Below are 18,231 nucleotides of genomic sequence, written 5' to 3'. Positions count from 1 at the left end.
AAGCCGGGCCTTAAAAACCTCCAAGGAAGGAGACTCCACCACCTCCCTAGGTAACGCATTCCAGTGTTTCACCACCCTCCTAGTGAAATAGTTTTTCCTGATATCCAATCTGGACCTCCCCCACTGCAACTTGAGACCATTGCTCCTTGTTCTGTCATCTGCCACCACTGAGAACAGCCGAGCTCCATCCTCTTTGGAACCCCCCTTCAGGTAGTTGAAGGCTGCTATCAAATCCCCCCTCATTCTTCTCTTCTGGAGACTAAACAATCCCAGTTCCCTCAGCCTCTCCTCATAAGTCATGTGCTCCAGACCCCTAATCATTTTTGTTGCCCTCCGCTGGACTCTTTCCAATTTTTCCACATCCTTCTTGTAGTGTGGGGCCCAAAACTGGACACAGTATTCCAGATGAGGCCTCACCAATGTCGAATAAAGGGGAACGATCACGTCCCTCGATCTGCTGGCAATGCCCCTACTTATACAGCCCAAAATGCCGTTAGCCTTCTTGGCAACAAGAGCACACTGTTGACTCATATCCAGCTTCTCGTCCACTGTGACCCCTAGGTCCTTTTCTGCAGAACTGCTACCTAGCCATTCGGTCCCTAGTCTGTAGCAGTGCATGGGATTCTTCCGTCCTAAGTGCAGGACTCTGCACTTGTCCTTGTTGAACCTCATCAGGTTTTTTTCAGCCCAATCTTCTAATTTGTCTAGGTCCCTCTGTATCCGATCCCTACCCTCTAGTGTATCTACCACGCCTCCTAGTTTAGTGTCATCTGCAAACTTGCTGAGAGTGCAGTCCACACCATCCTCCAGGTCATTAATAAAGATATTAAACAAAACCGGCCCCAGGACCGACCCTTGGGGCACTCCGCTTGAAACCGGCTGCCAACTAGACATGGAGCCATTGATCACTACCCGTTGAGCCCGACGATCTAGCCAGCTTTCTATCCACCTTACAGTCCATTCATCCAGCCCATACTTCTTTAACTTGGCGGCAAGAATACTGTGGGAGACCGTATCAAAAGCTTTGCTAAAGTCAAGGAATAACACATCCACTGCTTTCCCCTCATCCACAGAGCCAGTTATCTCATCATAGAAGGCAATTAGGTTAGTCAGGCACGACTTCCCCTTCGTGAATCCATGCTGACTGTTCCTGATCACTTTCCTCTCCTCTAAATGTTTCATAATTGATTCCTTGAGGACCTGCTCCATGATTTTTCCAGGGACTGAGGTGAGGCTGACTGGCCTGTAGTTCCCCGGATCCTCCTTCTTCCCTTTTTTAAAGATGGGCACTACATTAGCCTTTTTCCAGTCATCTGGAACCTCCCCCGATCGCCATGAGTTTTCAAAAATAATGGCTAATGGCTCTGCAATCTCACCCGCCAACTCCTTTAGCACCCTCGGATGCAGCGCATCCGGCCCCATGGACTTGTGCATGTCCAGTTTTTCTAAATAGTCCCGAACCACTTCTTTCTCCACAGAGGGTTGGTCACCTTCTCCCCATGCTGTACTGCCCAGTGCAGCAGTCTGGGAGCTGACCTTGTTCATGGTTTCAGTGAGTGAATTATAACTTTTGTTTTAAATTGTACATGCACAAACCAAAACTTGAGCAACTTGTACTGACATGGCCTGACAACTTCCAAATAATCACAATCCTTTGGGCTAGTTTCAAGAAACTCAGTTACTGCTGTGATGCTCCTCAAAATGTCTAAAAAAAAAAAATAGAAGATAGCTTTATGGAGATAATGCTAAATATGGACATTCAAAGTACATTCCTGCATCCCGCATCATTGATCCTGGTTTTCAAAGGAGAAAAACCGAGAGCTTATATGATGCAATGCCTTTTAACACTTTATTAACCTAGTACTTAAGATAAAGATGCATAGTATCAAATACCAAAAGCACAACATTCTCTGCTGACTGTCCTCTAAACCTCTCAGACCCTGATACTCCATACATTAGCTGAAGATTTGTTCTGCCAAAAACAGTGTTAATCTTAACAGCTGCAGGCTGACAATTCACATTAATTGTTGAGGCACAGAAAAGCATGACCCCCATCTTAGACATCTCTTGTTATATCTTATCAAACATAATAATAATAAAAAATATTGTGCTATCAAGAAAATGCCATGGACCAAAAGAAAGTCACCAACAGCAAGAGTATAAAACTATGTTTTCAGCTAACGATTACTGGAGCTGCAACAAAGTGTTTTTGCAATCGGTGTACAAATGCCAAACAAGCTATGCAAAGCCCTACAGGTGTGTGTTATTCACCTGCAAAAGTTGGTAGGGGTCTTATTCTCATTTGTTTTGTGGGAAGTGGAACCTTAAAATCATGATATAATCTTGACTCACTAAGCTAACAATAAATTTGTTTCTCTCTGCCCACCGATCATGGGAGCAACAGATTCTCGGCTGAAAGTTAATCTTCAGAATTCTGCCTCAAGATGTGATTTGGATTTAAGAACGTGAAGTAAGCTCTAAGATAACCTGGCGGTTTTGCCATCTTCATACTCTTTGACCTCTGATTCTTTTGACATTAGAGATCATCTTTTTCTCAAAATCTTGTTCTCCCTTCAACTTCAGGAATGGGTGACAGGGGATGGATAACTTGATGATTACCTGTTCTGTTCATTCCCTCTGGTGCACCTGGCATTGGCCACTGTCAGAAGACAGGATACTGGGCTAGATGGACCTTTGGTCTGACCCAGTATGGCTGTTCTTATGCTCTTATGTTTTGTGATGCTGGCTTCTCTTAGTACTCCTATTGAAAGGCCATTCCTTTCCTGTCCTTTTTAGTGGCCCCTTTTCCTTGCCTCTCTCATCCTTTGTAGGGGTGCCAGAGAGCTCTATCTTGGATCTCCTCTCACTTTCTTTGTGTGATCTCATGTACTCACATTGATTCAACTGCCATCTTGTCATCTAACCCTCCTGGTTAGGAGCCTATCTTTGACTTTTCCCTCTCCCTTATCTTGCACATCCACAGAACGTCTAAATCTTGTAGCTTCTTCCTTCATAACATTTACAAAATATGTCATTTTCTCTCTGTTCACCCAATAAAACTCTAGTTCCTGCCATCTTCTTCTTTGCCTTGATGTCTGCAACTTCCTCCTCTCTGGCCTCCCTAGTACACATCTATTCAACAGGTAGCAGCTAGGATTTTCGTCCTTATCTATCACTTTGGCCACCTTTGATGAATTAAAGTTGTGATAGAACTAGGTAGATAGCCATAGGAAGAAAGGAGAAAAGTAGTTGAGTTTCTCAACCAGGAGCCTCTCATGGCTGTGGCAAGGACTATATCTTACTGTGTGTTTGTACTACACCTAGCATACTGGTGTTGTATGACTCCGACTTAGGTATCTGGGTGTGATTGCAATTCAAATAGTAAATAAGATAATATTAGAACATGCCCCTTTCCTTAAAATCAAGTTTTGGATGCACCAGGTATAGCTCTATCTGTAGCAAGTGAGCTGTTCAGAAGTTGAGCTCTTCTGATTGCCTGGTATTATAAACAAAAGAACACACACACAGCTTCTAATGTTTGCCTTTTATATTTGCAATGTAGCTAATAAAGCTGTAGTTCCTTGATATTTCAGATGGATTTATATACAGTTGTTTGTTTCTCTGTTATTCTTATGTGACCTGCTGTCACACCCAAAATTGAAAAAAGGGATAACTTTGTCAGTTTATTTCCAAAGGACAATTAGTATAAGAAATCTAATTAAAAGGGTATTAGCAATAATTGACTTGATATTGCTCCTAGTGGCCAAACTCCTATTGATTTCAGTGGGAGCAGTTTCAGCTATGGTAATGTTTGGCCTCTGTATAACATCTTCCGTCTTAGGATCTCAGAGTGTTTTAGAAGAATATTGGTCCCCAGTTTACATATGGAGAAATAGAGACACAGACAGAAAAAGTGATTTGCCCAAAATCAGTAGCAGATTTATATAAGAAACCAGATCTTTCCATTCCCAATCCACTGCTCTAACCACTAGACCCTTGGGCCTGATTCTACACAGTGTTGCATTTTGTGTAGTCATTTACACCTCTGCACGAGTACAACTTGGGTATAAAATGCTGCCACCAATGTAAGTGACTTCAGTAGCATTTTACACACACTTTACCTAGGTATAAGTGTTTGTGTGGCAGCAAAGAATCAGGCCACATGAGTGGAAAGACAGCGTAAACTGCTACAAACTAGGGTCACATTTTACGCTACTTTGCGTATGTGTGAATGGGTGCAGGAGGTACAAAGAAATAGACAAGCAGGGCTAATGTCTCATGTGATTCTAAACTAACAAGAACCAATGGTGACCAAATCTGAATTGTTTGCATCAAAGAGCTGTTCAATGGATTATATAAAATGACCTGCAGGCTCAGTGACATTCTTACTGAAATAGTCTTAACCACGAGCAGAAGTTGTCCCCCTGGTAGGTAGTATCAGCATATAAGGAAAAGACCAAATGGGCAGGCTCTAGTACCTTCTGAGTTTTTAAAGATCGGAGAATATTAATGGTGGCTGAGAAGCAACAGGACAAAGCTTTTATAGATGCTGCTTTAAAACATCTGTGCGTAAAGCAATATGACTTCACTTTCTAGAGCAGTCAATCCGATAATTTTCAGCATCAGCTGTATCACTAGAGCCAAATATTTTGATTATGGATGCTCCCATTGATGTCAGTGGGAGCTGTTGGGTGCTTATCACTTTGAAAAAATCAGTCTACTTATTTAGGAACCTAAATTTGTATTTTGGAGCCAAATGTTAGGCCAGGTCTACACTAGAAAAAGGTTTGCCAGTATAACTATACTGGCAAACCCACCTGGAGTAGATGTAGTTTATACTGGCAAAAAAGTGCTTTAGCTGGTAAAGTTTATTCCAAATTCCCTAAGCCAAACAAGGCATACCAGCAAAAGGACTTTTATGGTTGGTAGAACTGTATCTATACTAGGGCTTCTGGTATAGAAAGGTTGCAACAAACCAATTCCTCTTCCCCTGCCCCCCTTTTAACCAACGTTAAAAAGTTTCTACTGGAGCCCTGACCACAGTTACCCATTTAAAAAAAAAATCATCCAAAAAGGCGTATCTATTAGAAATGGTTGGGAAATGATTCCCTCACCCCCAGAACAAAATTTGGGGGTTCACATTTTTGTTTTTTAGTTTTCCTGTTTTTTAATGGAAAACACAAATATTTTGACCAACACTAACACCTATTCCTAAAACCTTTTCTTGATTTTTTAATTCTCAACTCTCTTCTAGAAGCAGCCGTTGTTCATGGAAAATGTCAGTTAAACTGCTTACAAATGGCAGAGAGGAAACAGAAAGGTGGAACCTCTTTCATTCACTGTTTAAAACTGAAGCTATTTTCAGTTCCATTACAAAAGAAAAGGCTCCAGAGACAGAAAGGCGAAGGAGCAGGGAACCTGAGGTTGGGAATAAATGTACTTTTAAGGGGGTTTGTTGTTTTGTCAAGAAATGACTTGGTTATTTAAGAGAGGAGCTGAAAAATAAAGTCTGTCTGAAATCATCCAAGCAAAGCAAAAGATTTGCTAGACTAAAACGAAGTGAACCAGCACTTCTAATTGTTTACTTGAATTAATATACTTGTGACCACTCAGCAAGAAAACAAAAGAGAGATCTATCATCTTAAATCTGTAATAAAATGCAATGGTGTGTTAAGTCTCAAAAGGTAGCCACACACAGGTATTCCTAAGGGTCTGACTCAACGGAAGAGCAAGTGGTTCTGGTTCATCAACCAAACCTGAGCTGCTATGCTATTTGTGGCATGCTACTTACCACCTCTGCTGCTACTTTTATTACTAAAGCATACACCACTTGGCAGTTTTGGTTCACAGGGGATCTTTTGTCTCAATGTTTTGTTCACACATTTCACACTCCTTGAATTTTTTCTTTGAGTGTTGGGTCCAAAAGACTCCTAACCCTCAAAGTTAATCTCAGCCCAAACTGCCAAGGTTTGGCTGGTTTTATGTCAAAACCACATTGAACCATGGTATATCTTCACATTATTAAATTATTATTATTTGTATTATGTTAACACTTAACAGTCCCAATTAAGACCAGGTCTCATGCTAAATTCTGTACAAACACACAGTCAGAGAGGTCCCTGAACTGAAGAGTTTTCAGTTTAAATAGATCCACAAACTACAAGAGGGAGGGAAGGAGTCATCCTTTGATTTATAGGTGGGGAACTGACAGATTGAATACATTTTTAAAAGCACCTAAATTACTTACAATAAACCTAAGTCCTAACTTGCTTTTGAAAATGGGACTTAGGCATTTTTGAAAATGTTACCCGTGGTGACTTGCCCTAGTCCCACACCGTGCCCATTGCTCACTGGCAGGAGATGCACTGCAGAGGAAACCTCCTATATAACTTTTGTTCCCCATGCACAAAAGGACTATTCCAGTTTTGGTGCAAATGGGACCACTGCATCTATGGAGGGCACCGCTGAATTTGGCCTTTAATGATCTGGGATCTCAAACATTTTCCATTTATTTAGAGTTTAAAAATAAACTTAAAAAGTATTTTGCTTCACATTTACCCTACTGGAAACTATATGTATTAATATCTGAATAAGTAGTTTTGAACGAACACCTTCTTTGAAATCTTTAGAATCTTGGAAGATGTGCCAATAGCCTCTCTCTCATAAGCCTTTGCTTTGTGAACTTTAAGCATCTGCACTCTAGGGACCAATTAGATCACTGTTCACTGCAGACAGCACACAGTATTAATTAAACAAACACTAATCTTCCGATGCCAGCACTTACAATATTTTCCCCAATGTATGCACTGGTCAAATGGGCCCACAAAAGTCAAGAACACTCTCCTATTTAGAAACTGTGAGCCAGCTATGAAAGGAAATGTTGACTTTTCCTCTTCAATACCTTTCTCAGGCTGGTGAGTTCAGTTGATTCTAGTTTCATTCATGCACTTTATAACATATGCATACATGTACATATACCCTGCTGTTCTAGTGTGGTAGAAGCACCAGATGCTCAAAGACTCAATCTGCTACATTTTTGCCAATTCAACAAACACCCAAATCTCAGTAATTCTGAACAAATCAGATTAATTCTTCTTCTCTCCAGGGCAGCCTTCTTAATGCGAGACTACTTTTGTTTCTTATGGATTGGTGCATCTCATCCTCAGGGCTTTCGTTTACATTAGAGATCCTTCAGCAAACTTCTTTTTTAATTCATTTGGTTGCCATGATATTAATCTATGAAAAAGTACTACAAAATTTAATAGAAAAAGATAATGTTGCTATATCTTTTTTTTTTTTTTTTTTTACTACCCTTGGAAAGTAGTAGGGAATTATATGCCTACAGAATAGAATTCTATAGGTTGGTTATAAAAGCTATAGAAAGAAAAACACTCTATTAAATTCTATAGTGTCAGAGTAATTTTTAGAGAACTCTATTAAAATCCTAATGGTTTGATATCTGTTAAATTTCCCAGGTTCTTATAGATTATATGTAATATATTTAATTAGTTTCAAAGGTGCAATTGTTGTGAATAGAAAACAAATATAGGATTTCCCATGTAAAACTTACCAAAGCTTACTCTGAACTACTGGAAATGAATTAGAGGTTTGCCGTTATTAAGCTATGCAGAAGTTAAAAAAAAATTTGTTCCCTTCATTGTTAAAGAATATCCAATGGCACAAAATATTAGAAGTGGGATTTTTAAAAGCAATGAGAATTGACCTCTCTCTGCTTCCATTAATGTCAATTGTAAAACTCTCATTGATTAAAATGGGTGTGAACAATGTTGTAAAGATGGGAATCTGATCTTGGGGGGAAAGATCACATTTTTGATAATTTTACTATCCTGAATTGAGACAAAATGTCAAAAATATTAAATTTCTCCAGAAGGGTTTTTCCAGAAAAATTTCATTTTGGGATCATCAAAATATTTTTTTTAAGCTTACTGGGTGCCTGCCTGGAAGGCTTTTAGCAGCAGGAATGTGAAATTGACAAGGACCTTCCAGGCAGGCAGATGGGGAGTGTTTTTTATTTTCTCAGAAGAAAAAAAAATATTTTTGTGTGGCAAAATTGAAATTTTCTCATAGAAAATTATAGTTTTGTGAAAGGGGCCTTCTCCATCAGAATCTTATTTCCACTGAATTTCCCAACCATCTGTAGTATTGATTTTAGTGGGAGCAGAGTTAGAGTGTTTCTGAAAATCCTATCGTCCAGTTTTAAAATAAGCCTGAGTGTCCATTTCTTTTGCACCCAAAATTCCCACTGACCACTGGAAATTTTGAAGTGCATGGGGTTCAAGATACTTCTCTTTCTGTTCCAAACTTTAAGAGGTGGGATCAGAGGAGCAGGGCCAGCTTTAGGCCAATTCAGCCGATTCGGCTGAATTGGGCCCCGCGCCAAGAGGACCCCGCGCTGCAGCTCTCCACCCCGCTCCCAGCTCACTTCCCCCTCCTCCCCTCTCCTGAACGCTCTGCCCCATCCCCTGCTTCCCGCGAAGTCTGAAAAGAAGCAGGGGCGGGCTGGCAGCACCAGGTAAGCTGGGGTGGTGGGGGCGCGAGAAGGGCTCCGGGGAGGCGCCGCCCGTTCCCGCCGAGCACGCAGGCCCCAGCGGCTCGGGTCCAGGTCCGGCCCCAGCCCGGTCCCCGCGGCGCGGCTCCGGGTCGGACCCAAGCCCGGCAACCCCGGCCGGAGCGCGGCTCGATTCCTGGGGGCGGGGCTTGCAGCAAGCCCCGCCCCCAGGAATTGTGCCCCGCTCTTGCTAAAGCCGGCCCTGCAGAGGAGACATTGAAGCTGTAGCTTCCTTAACAGAAGGGTGAGGGAGCTGTAGGCAGAGTGTTCTATAAGAGCCTCTCTCAAATGAGGCAGGCTTCTACCTCGTTCCCCAATCCAAACTGGTAAAAATTTGTTTGCCTTCATAATACACATAGTCCATCATCTTATAGGGGCGTATGAGGAGGGAGAGTTGCTTCAGGGTTAAAATTTAGGGAGGATGGAATATTGTTCTTCTATTGTAGGTCTAACTAGTTATTGTAGACAATGGAGATTGAGACTGGTTTTACCTTGATGTTTAGCTAGGTTTTAAAATAATTGGCAAGGACACTTAGAGAGAGGCGCCTTTTTGTCTGTTCTTAAAAAGAAACAAATAAGTCAAAATAAACAACAGAAGATGATTCAGTATCAAAGAGGGGTTGGTTTGGTTTGTTTGTTTTTGCTTTTTTGGTTAGTTGGTTTTAAATAAAAGTGAACATTATTAGTGGAGAAAGGAAATATAGTTGATTAGGGTTATAGGTTTTGATACCAGTCAGCTCTGTGTTCTTGGGGAACCAGGGTGCAGTATCCAGCCTGACTCATGAAAGACACTCCCCATCCTACCCCTCAGCCTCTGCTTAAACCAAAACCCATCAGAGGAAAATACTTGCAGAGAGCAGTGAAGGGCGTTGGGAGACACACCTGGGCCCCCCCTGACAAGGGTGACAAGATTAAGACATCTCCATTAGCATACAGAATGAAGAACAGAGACAATTCCCCTAGCCTCATCTGCATGAAAGATGGGACAGGGAGACATCTCAATTTGCATATGGAATGGAGAACAGAGAACTGCACTGAACTCTGGGACCAGAAAAAGCAGGGAAGTACTGCATCATGGGAATCTCTGCTCCAGATGCTAATGAACCTACACCTGTACACACCCAGCTCAGCAATTATCAGACCAATTCTAGTAATGAATCCTTGATTGATATCCAAAATACTGAAGCAGTGTAGTTGCATTGTGAGCTCCCTGGAAGAAAACACCACCCACAGCCAAAAGTGATCAGCTCCTATTGTCTAGCCTAAAGAAAACCCTTGAGTCATCAGTTTACCCATAAACAAATCTAGTGGCCTCCCTTGAACCATTGTATTTTCTCTACAAAAATCCCTACTCACCCTCCAGTCAGTGTTCTGATGCTTAGATCCAAACTATGCATCAGTTCCACTGGGACTCCATATTCTCCTGACTGATCGTGCTGGGGACTCTGCCTGTCTCCTGCCCTCAGGACCCTGAGTCACCACCATCACCTGGGAACCCTGACCAGTTCAAGCTTCAGGGAGCGCTGAGATCCCCTTCTCTTTCTCTCTCTCTGTTTTCCTTTCTACCTTAGGTATTATTAAAGGTTAATGTATGTTATGTTGGTTTAGCCCTCCGTGTATAGTTAGCACTATTATTCAATAAATAACTTTTATGGTTAAGTTGGTTGCTTCTCTCTCTCTTGCTGAACTTTACTCTTTTGTGTTTTTAGCTTCCCCCATTCACTCTATGGCAATGCTTCTTTTACCTAAGCTAAAGATCCCTGCAGCACCCAAAATACTGTGGGGTTTGCTCATCAAGTAGGTTACTGCCAGTACAATTGTGATGTGAGAGTGGGGACAGGGATGTGCTGAATTTAGGATGCATAAGGGTAACAGCTTGAAAGTGCTGCTTGACCCAGTCCATGGAGCCCAGGGGCATATAAGGAGAGGCAGCTTGAAAGTGCTGCTTCCTCCGGCCCAGTGAGTCCAAAGTTATATATGGGGTCAGCTTGACAGTGCTGATTGACCCGGTCTGCTCAGATTTGCTCTGTCAATGTATGTGTGGGTGTGGGTGGGTGTTCATCCGGTTCTGGGGTTGTAGAAACCCAGCCCTAGGGAGCCTAGGTCCTGCAGGATAGCTCCATTGGGAGGGGACTTGCAGAAGGGAGTAGAGCTCCATATGAAAACACAAGTGACACAAGCAGTACATTGATAGAATTACAGAACAGTTCCCCCCACACACAGAAGAGCAACCTGAATAAATGAGCATACCCCAAAGTAACGGGCAAATCTGGTAACAGTTTCCAGTGGTCTGGTATTCTACTGCATTTGGTTTATCATAAGTTCTAATAGTGTTCCTGATGGGACTGATCCAAAACCTACTTCAATAAGAATCTTTCTATATTTTTCAATAGGGTTTGGATCAGTTCATACATACATTAAGCTACCCATCACAGAAGAAGGAAATAAAATATTCCCATGAAAAAGAAATTGGTGTTAACAATGTGGGGATGCTTCTCTATTCCACCTCAACTAGTGCAGGTCAGGAGCATGTTAAAAACATCTTGTCCACTCTTTCAGGTATCACAATGAAAGAGCTAGATCATGCTTTTAAGGCATAGCCTAGCATGGGGTTAAGTGTAGAGGAAGGAAATCTTATTGATTAAAATGGATGTGAACAATGGTAGGGAAAAAAAGGAAGCTATGGTTTCCTGTAAAATATGTAAGCTGCATGTGTATATGTCAAATGTGGGCCAGAAGCAGCTGTTATTTATACCTATGAATACACCTGTTAAATCTTCACAGTGCATTTGTGACCTTCAAACAAATGCTTTGAATACCTTAAGGGAGCTTCATTCTGGAATATTCAGTGTGCCTTAGCTATACATCTTTCAAAGCAGCCACTAGAGTCAATCTGATCATAAATATATGCATAAGCAATGTAAGTGTAAGAGGGCAACAATGGGAATGAATTTAAAATTATTTTTAAAATGATGTTGAGGGTCTTTTAAACGCTACACAAACCAAGATACAAATACTAAGCTAGCATCTGTGGAATTGAGAACTGAGCACTTGAGAATTTCAAGAGAGGGAAACTCCTCTTATTTTTGGTACTAGCATTAATTAACTATGTCTTGACTTAGCCAATATTATCAGACAATATAGCATTAGGAGCTGTTACACTGTATCCGTTTCTTTATTGCTGCACTGTAATGTATCATACTTATGAGTAAAGCAGCAGCTCCCACAACCACAATGCATCAGGCACTATCACAACACAAAAGTCTCAGACAGTATTTAGCTGTGGTGGTATTCTTTATTCTTGCTTATCTAAGTAATTCAGGATCTAAACCCATTATTAGTGCTAAATACTACTGCTACTGTGAATCATTCAATAACCTACTCATTAGACAAACTTCCATCACAAAGCAAATCCCAGATAATCTCTTCACATCATTTTGCTGCAGGGCCAATCCTTATCAAATAATTTAAGCACAGAATGATCTTTGCTTTTTGTGGCATGATCAGAGAGAATATACTAATGCCCATTTGATTTTGAACATTTTCCATTTCAGACTGGTGATGGCTTTTCTCCTTTATAGTCAGAACATCTAACAAAAGAATCCTTGGGCTAGAACCCTCATGAATTGATTGGCCAATAGAAAGTATTGTTCCATTTTTGAATCTCTTTTACAGTAGGAAAAGGAAAGGGTGCCTTTGGATGGCAAGGAGAGGTTAGTGGGAGTACAACGGGCAATAAGAACACTTTAATACATTTTGGAGTAAATTCTATCTTCTCCTTAGCATACAGATATAAATACAGGTTGTGACATTATTGACATGAACTGTGACCGTATAGATCATTGTTGCAACCAAGGTCCTATAGTTGCACCAAATCTTGTACAAAGGAGGTGAAGTGAGGTGTCTATAAAAAGGTTGTAATTTGCTGGTCATGATTATGCTGTCTGTCCATGTGTATCATTTTTGTATTTGAAGTTATGAATATTGGCTATGTACTTGTATATCAATGTGTTTGATTCTAAGTAGCATTAGTGAAGCATTTGGTCAGCTTCTTGAGAAAGGAATTTTCAGATTAAGTGCGCAATCCAGAAACACTTAACTGACAATGGACCTTGGGAGACTCCAATCCACATCTGAGGAGCCTTCCTGGGAACATTCAAGGTAGCATGTGAGCAATGGCTGCTCTACCTCTAAAGAACTGAGTCATGCATGGACATGTGACTTGCCCACGTGACTCCAAACTTTACCTTATTGCTGTGATTTTCCACAGTAACAACAAAGGGGTATCCTTCTAGATAGCAGAGGATATAAAAGGCCCTGGAAACCCCTCCATTTTGCCTTCAATCCTGCTTCTGACCTCTGGAGGAACTGTGCTCGAAACTGAAGCTCTGAACAAAGGACTGAATGACCCATCCAAGCTGGGATGTTTGTACTCCAGAGACTTGATTAGTTTAAATCAGCAGTAATCCCATCAAGCCTGAAACAAGCCTGAACTAAGAACTTTGCAATTGTTGTATGTATTTAATTCCATTTAACCAATTTTAATTCTCATCTATATTTCTTTCTCTTTATGAATAAACCTTTAGATTTTAGATTCTAAAGGATTGGCAACAGCGTGATTTGTGGGTAAGATCTAACTGGAATGTTGATCTGGGTCTGGGACTTGGTCCTTTGGTATTGGGAGAATCTTTTTTTCTTTTACTGGGGTATTGATTTTCATAACTATTCATCTCCATAAGGAGTGGTGCTGGTGGTGATACTGGAAAACCGGAGTGTCTGAGGGAATTGCTTGTATGACTTCTGGTTAGCCAGTGGGGTGAAACCGAAGTCCTCTCTGTTTGGCTGTGTAGTAGGTTCGTGCCGGGGCTCTACCCTCCGGGACGGAGGGGCGCCACACCGACTCACTACAGCACAGACAGTCAAAGCTCAGGCCCCTTTACGCAGGGGCTGAGTGACCCAGAGTTCAGGGAGCTCAGGCCCTCAGGCAGGGCTGAGCAAACAATCAGCTAGCTCAGGCCTTTTGGTGCAGGGGCTGAGCAACAATCAACAGTTTAAAGCAGGCCCAGGCCCTGGACCAGGGCGGGGCACAAACAGTCACAGCTCAGGCCCTTTGGCGCAGGGGCTGAGCAACAATACACTTGGGGGAGGCCCAGATTCCTACCTGAGCGTTGGGTGAGGGGGAAGCCTGCCACCCACTCCACTGCGTCCCAGCCCGGGGCCCTAGCAGCGGTTACTGCTGCTGCTGGTCAGTGCGGTGTCCTGACCGAAACACACTGACATCGGCTCACATGTCTCTGCAGCCTGACCGGGGTCGGCTACCCCCGGGCTACTTCCGTGTTCCCCCTCGGGGCCTATCTAGTTGGCGACGCCGGGTTCGGGCCAGTCCAACAGCATCGGTTCCTCTGGTGCAGGGCTTGGGGGCAGGTCCGGCAGCTCTCCCCCAGGGTAGCCGGGCCGGGGCAGGCTTGGCCAGTCCTCCCCGGGGTAGCTGGGCCAGGGCAGGCTTGGCCAGTCCTCCTCGGGGTAGCGGGCCCGGGACAGGCTTGGCCAGTCCTCCTCGGGGTAGCGGGCCCGGGGCAGGCTTGGCCAGTCCTCTTCGGGGTAGCGGGCCTGGGGCAGGCTTGGCCAGTCCTCCTCGGGGTACCTGGCAAGAGGTAGGCTCGACCGGCGCAGTGGGGAAGCAGGCGACTTGCGGCCTGTGGCTGTCTCCCAGCGGAGCTCGGCCCAGGATGTCTGCTCTCTCTGCCAGCCTGGGCTGCACTGAGCTCTGCAGGCGGGCTTTTATACTTCCGGGTCGGGGCCGTGACCTCGGAGGGTCGGGTGCCGGACCCGATGGCTCCGCCCACGTTGGGGTTAGGGGAAGTTCGGCCCTATGCGGGACGGAGGGGCGCCACACCGCCTCACTACAGGCTGGTTTGGTGTGTCTTAGTAGCAAGGCCCCCCAGCCTTGGGCTGTGACTGTCTTGCTCTAAGCAATTTGTCCTGAATTGATACTCTCAGTAGTGTCCTGCCAAAGCCTGCTTCGTTACACAGGTTCAGTGCCTTGTAACTCCTATTGTATTCAGCCTTGAGTGGAATATAACTATAGCTGAGGCCTGGCCTAATATGAGTAAATAATACATGGAGGGAGGCCTAATTTTTTAGGAGATTCGATTAGGAAAGGAAATGAATCATAAGGTTGAAAACAGAACGTTTGTGCTAAATAAGATAAGTAAATAGGTAAGTCGGCTAAGCCAACTAAAGTAAGAGGGAGAGCATGCAAAGAACTATTTACTATGAACTAGATAACAAAGGAAGTTAGGAATGTAGAGATGAGGTAAAGAGGAAGTCAAACCAGGGTCAGTGTGTGGACAGCACATGCTGCATGGAGATTGGCTCCTGCAAAGTAACCAAGCCAATCCACAAATATGTGATTCAATGTAAAGTAAATGCAATGAAATGTGTAATATATATAAAGGGAGAAGGTTTCTGTGTAAATGTGGAGCTGAGATGTGCCCTGCATCCACCGCCCCCTGTGTGATCAACTCAGCATATAGCACTGCAGTATGCCAAATAAAGATACGTGAGTGAGGAAGGCTGGAGTTGAACTCAGTTCTTGGGAAGTCAAGAGGAAAGAGGTCTTGGAGGGAATCCCAACAATGACCTTGTTTACCCTTCAATTTTTGCCACTGGTGTATATACAGTTTGCAAATCCTTTGTGTAGACACCAGGTTTATAAAGAATTATGAAACTGAGGTTATAGAAGACATTATTTACATTAAGAATTAATCTCACAGCATTTTAAGTTTCTTCAATTAATACATGTTTGTGTGTTCCTCTTTTTGAATCTTTGTTGCACATTGCATCCTGTACTTGGGCCTTGGCAAATTGATAGTTGTGGACAAATCCTTATAATTCCACAGCTCATACTATTTTTCCTATACTGCAGCAGTAGTTCACATGGTTATATTCCCTGATATTTCCCATTTGGAAAGTAAAATTAAGCCACATTTTGTGCTTTATACAGTGACATCAGAGTGATTGCCCCCATCTTGTCAAACATCAGGGATTGAACCTGGGAACCTCCAGAGCTAAAACAGAAATCTTTACATCTTGAGCTTAAGAGCCATGCCCTCAGGCTAAGAGCTGTAACAGATTCACATCCTCTGAAACACAGAGGGGAAACAACACAGTAATATTTCTAAAATTGATTAACAAGGTTCCCTAGTTGTTTCACTATTTATATCCTTCTGATTATTATCAGGTGCATAGGCTAGCATGCAAAGCAGGACTGCTCATCCTTTTTGTCATTGCATTTTTCCATCAAATATTCAACACACACAATTCCAAATGAGTACTAGTTACCTTGCACTGAAGTTCAGAAGCAGTTGCTGCTACTGCCTATTGTCACATTTTTGAAGGATGAAAACCAGAAAGCTAACACCACTAAGGGACAATTGATTCTCAATAGTCTATTTTTCCAGGTAGCCTTTTGCAAGAGAACTATTGATTTACAGGTTTTTTTGGTATATTTATCAAATCTCCTTCTTTGTAGCATCAATACCTCACACAGTGAAACTGAAAGGAACTATTACCAAGGATAGACCAAGTCCAATTTGCGACCCTTGGGTACCTGTGAACACAGCAGTGAGCATTTGGAAGCTTTAAGATACTTCACCTATTTGATGATTACTTATGTTACTTTTGAATCAGTGACTAAAGCCAAAGTCAGGAACGCCCTACTGTGGGCTCAGCTTTCTATGTCCATTAATAAGCCAACACCATGTTAATTTTTTCAGTCTCCTGTGATTCTTCATGCAAATGATCTTTCTGTGATTCCCAATGCAAATAACAGCTCCTTGCTCTTGGCTACCCCTGGCTTGATTTGCAATTGAGCCCAAGAGGTGTTTTTCTTTGGAAAAAAAATTATTTTGCCTCATTATCTGTTTACAGCCTCCAAAACATAGTATCAGAGAGCATCCATAATTTCACATACCACAATGTTACATACATTTCAGAGTTATTAATGACCAACATGTTGTTAGTTTTCAGATGATATATTACAAGACCCCTTTAAAGTAAACATCATGACAACAGTATGTGTGTTGAGGTATATTGAGCTGGTAAGGCCACTTGAGTTTTACTGTAACATAGAAGTGGTATCAAGTATCAGAGGGGTAGCTGTGTTAGTCTTGCATCTGAAGAAGTGAGGTTCTTACCCACGAAAGCTTATGCTCCCAATACTTCTGTTAGTCTTAAAGGTGCCACAGGACCCTCTGTTGCTTTTTATAGAAGAGGTAGTAGTAGGAAGAGAGCCTGAGACATAAGCCCTTCTATCAGAGGCCTGGTATGAGGCCTGAGGCCTGAACTAAAGTAGCGGTCAAAACTTTGCTAATATGAAGCAAAGTCAGGCTGTGAGCAAGAGGCAGGTTGTGAGCAAGAATTTGGCAAGCACAGGGCTGATATTGCAAAAACACATATTCCTAAGAGGTGCTGGGCACAGAGCACTCACGCAAGCACATTCCACGAGGTTGGTACCAGAACACCTTGATATGCAAACATTCCCCAAAGATAACAGGAACACACTAACCCATCCTAAAGATAATGTCAGGATGACAGCATGATGGATAGAGATGTTTTGATCAAACCAACAAGTACAAGGCAATGGGTGGCACTCTAATATGTCAGAGGGTGGCACCCTGATACATCAGATGTAATATGCAACTGGTTTGTATTGGTGTATAAATACGTATCTCAGAGCGAGTGTCTTTGGCCAGCCGAGGGAGCAGTGGAATGTCCCGCCACTGACTGATTATCTAAGGGCACCCATGGGAAGGGAAATAGGTAAGATATACTTAGGCTTACTATCTCATCTTAATAAGTCAATAGACTAATAAGTCCCTGCCAACAAAAATCAGGCCTTGACATTTACTTTCATTTACATACTTAAAACATCCCCTGGATGGTTATTACATGAAAGGGAAAAGGACAGTGCTATTGGGCATTATAAAATGAGTGAACCAGTCCTGAAAGGGCTTGGATATGAGCCAAAAATGTGTAGGGACTTACTTGCACTGTTCTAAATTTTGAGCCATTCTGAAAAGTGCATTTGTAAGTGTGGTAATGCACATTTTTATTAAAAACCCAGTGAATTCATAATCTTTTGACACCTTAAAGGCTTGTCAAAAGTCATGGCAGCTGTTTTCTAGCAGTACATTTAGCAGAATGACTTTTTGTCATTTTCCCCCCCTTTGTAGTTTTGCTGACTGCTATGTCTTTGATTCTTTAAACATCTCAAAGAAGATAGATAACAGAAGCCAAAGAAGGTAAATGTATAATGGTATTTAAATGTACACAACACAATTTAAAAAGTTTCATTCTTTAGATATGAATTTTATACCTAGTTTAATTTGATAAGGACAATAAGAGGACTAACAGAGGAAAGAGGCAGGAAAAACAAATCAGCATTTCCATAGAAAATTGGCATTTTTCTTAATGAAGCTTTTCCCCTGTCTTTAAGTGTATGAAGTCTGAGCATATGAATTCCATTCTCTCTTTTGATATGATATACACTAGTCTAATGTGTTAGGGACTAAAAAGAGGCTAGAGTCTCCACCTATGTTCTACCCAGAGGCCCTGTCTGAGGCCTTGTCTACATTGGAAAGTTTTGCTTGTACAAGTAA

Source organism: Chrysemys picta, chromosome 2 (assembly GCF_011386835.1).
Source record: "Chrysemys picta bellii isolate R12L10 chromosome 2, ASM1138683v2, whole genome shotgun sequence".
NCBI lineage: Eukaryota > Metazoa > Chordata > Testudines > Emydidae > Chrysemys > Chrysemys picta.
This window is presented reverse-complemented; position numbering follows the sequence as displayed.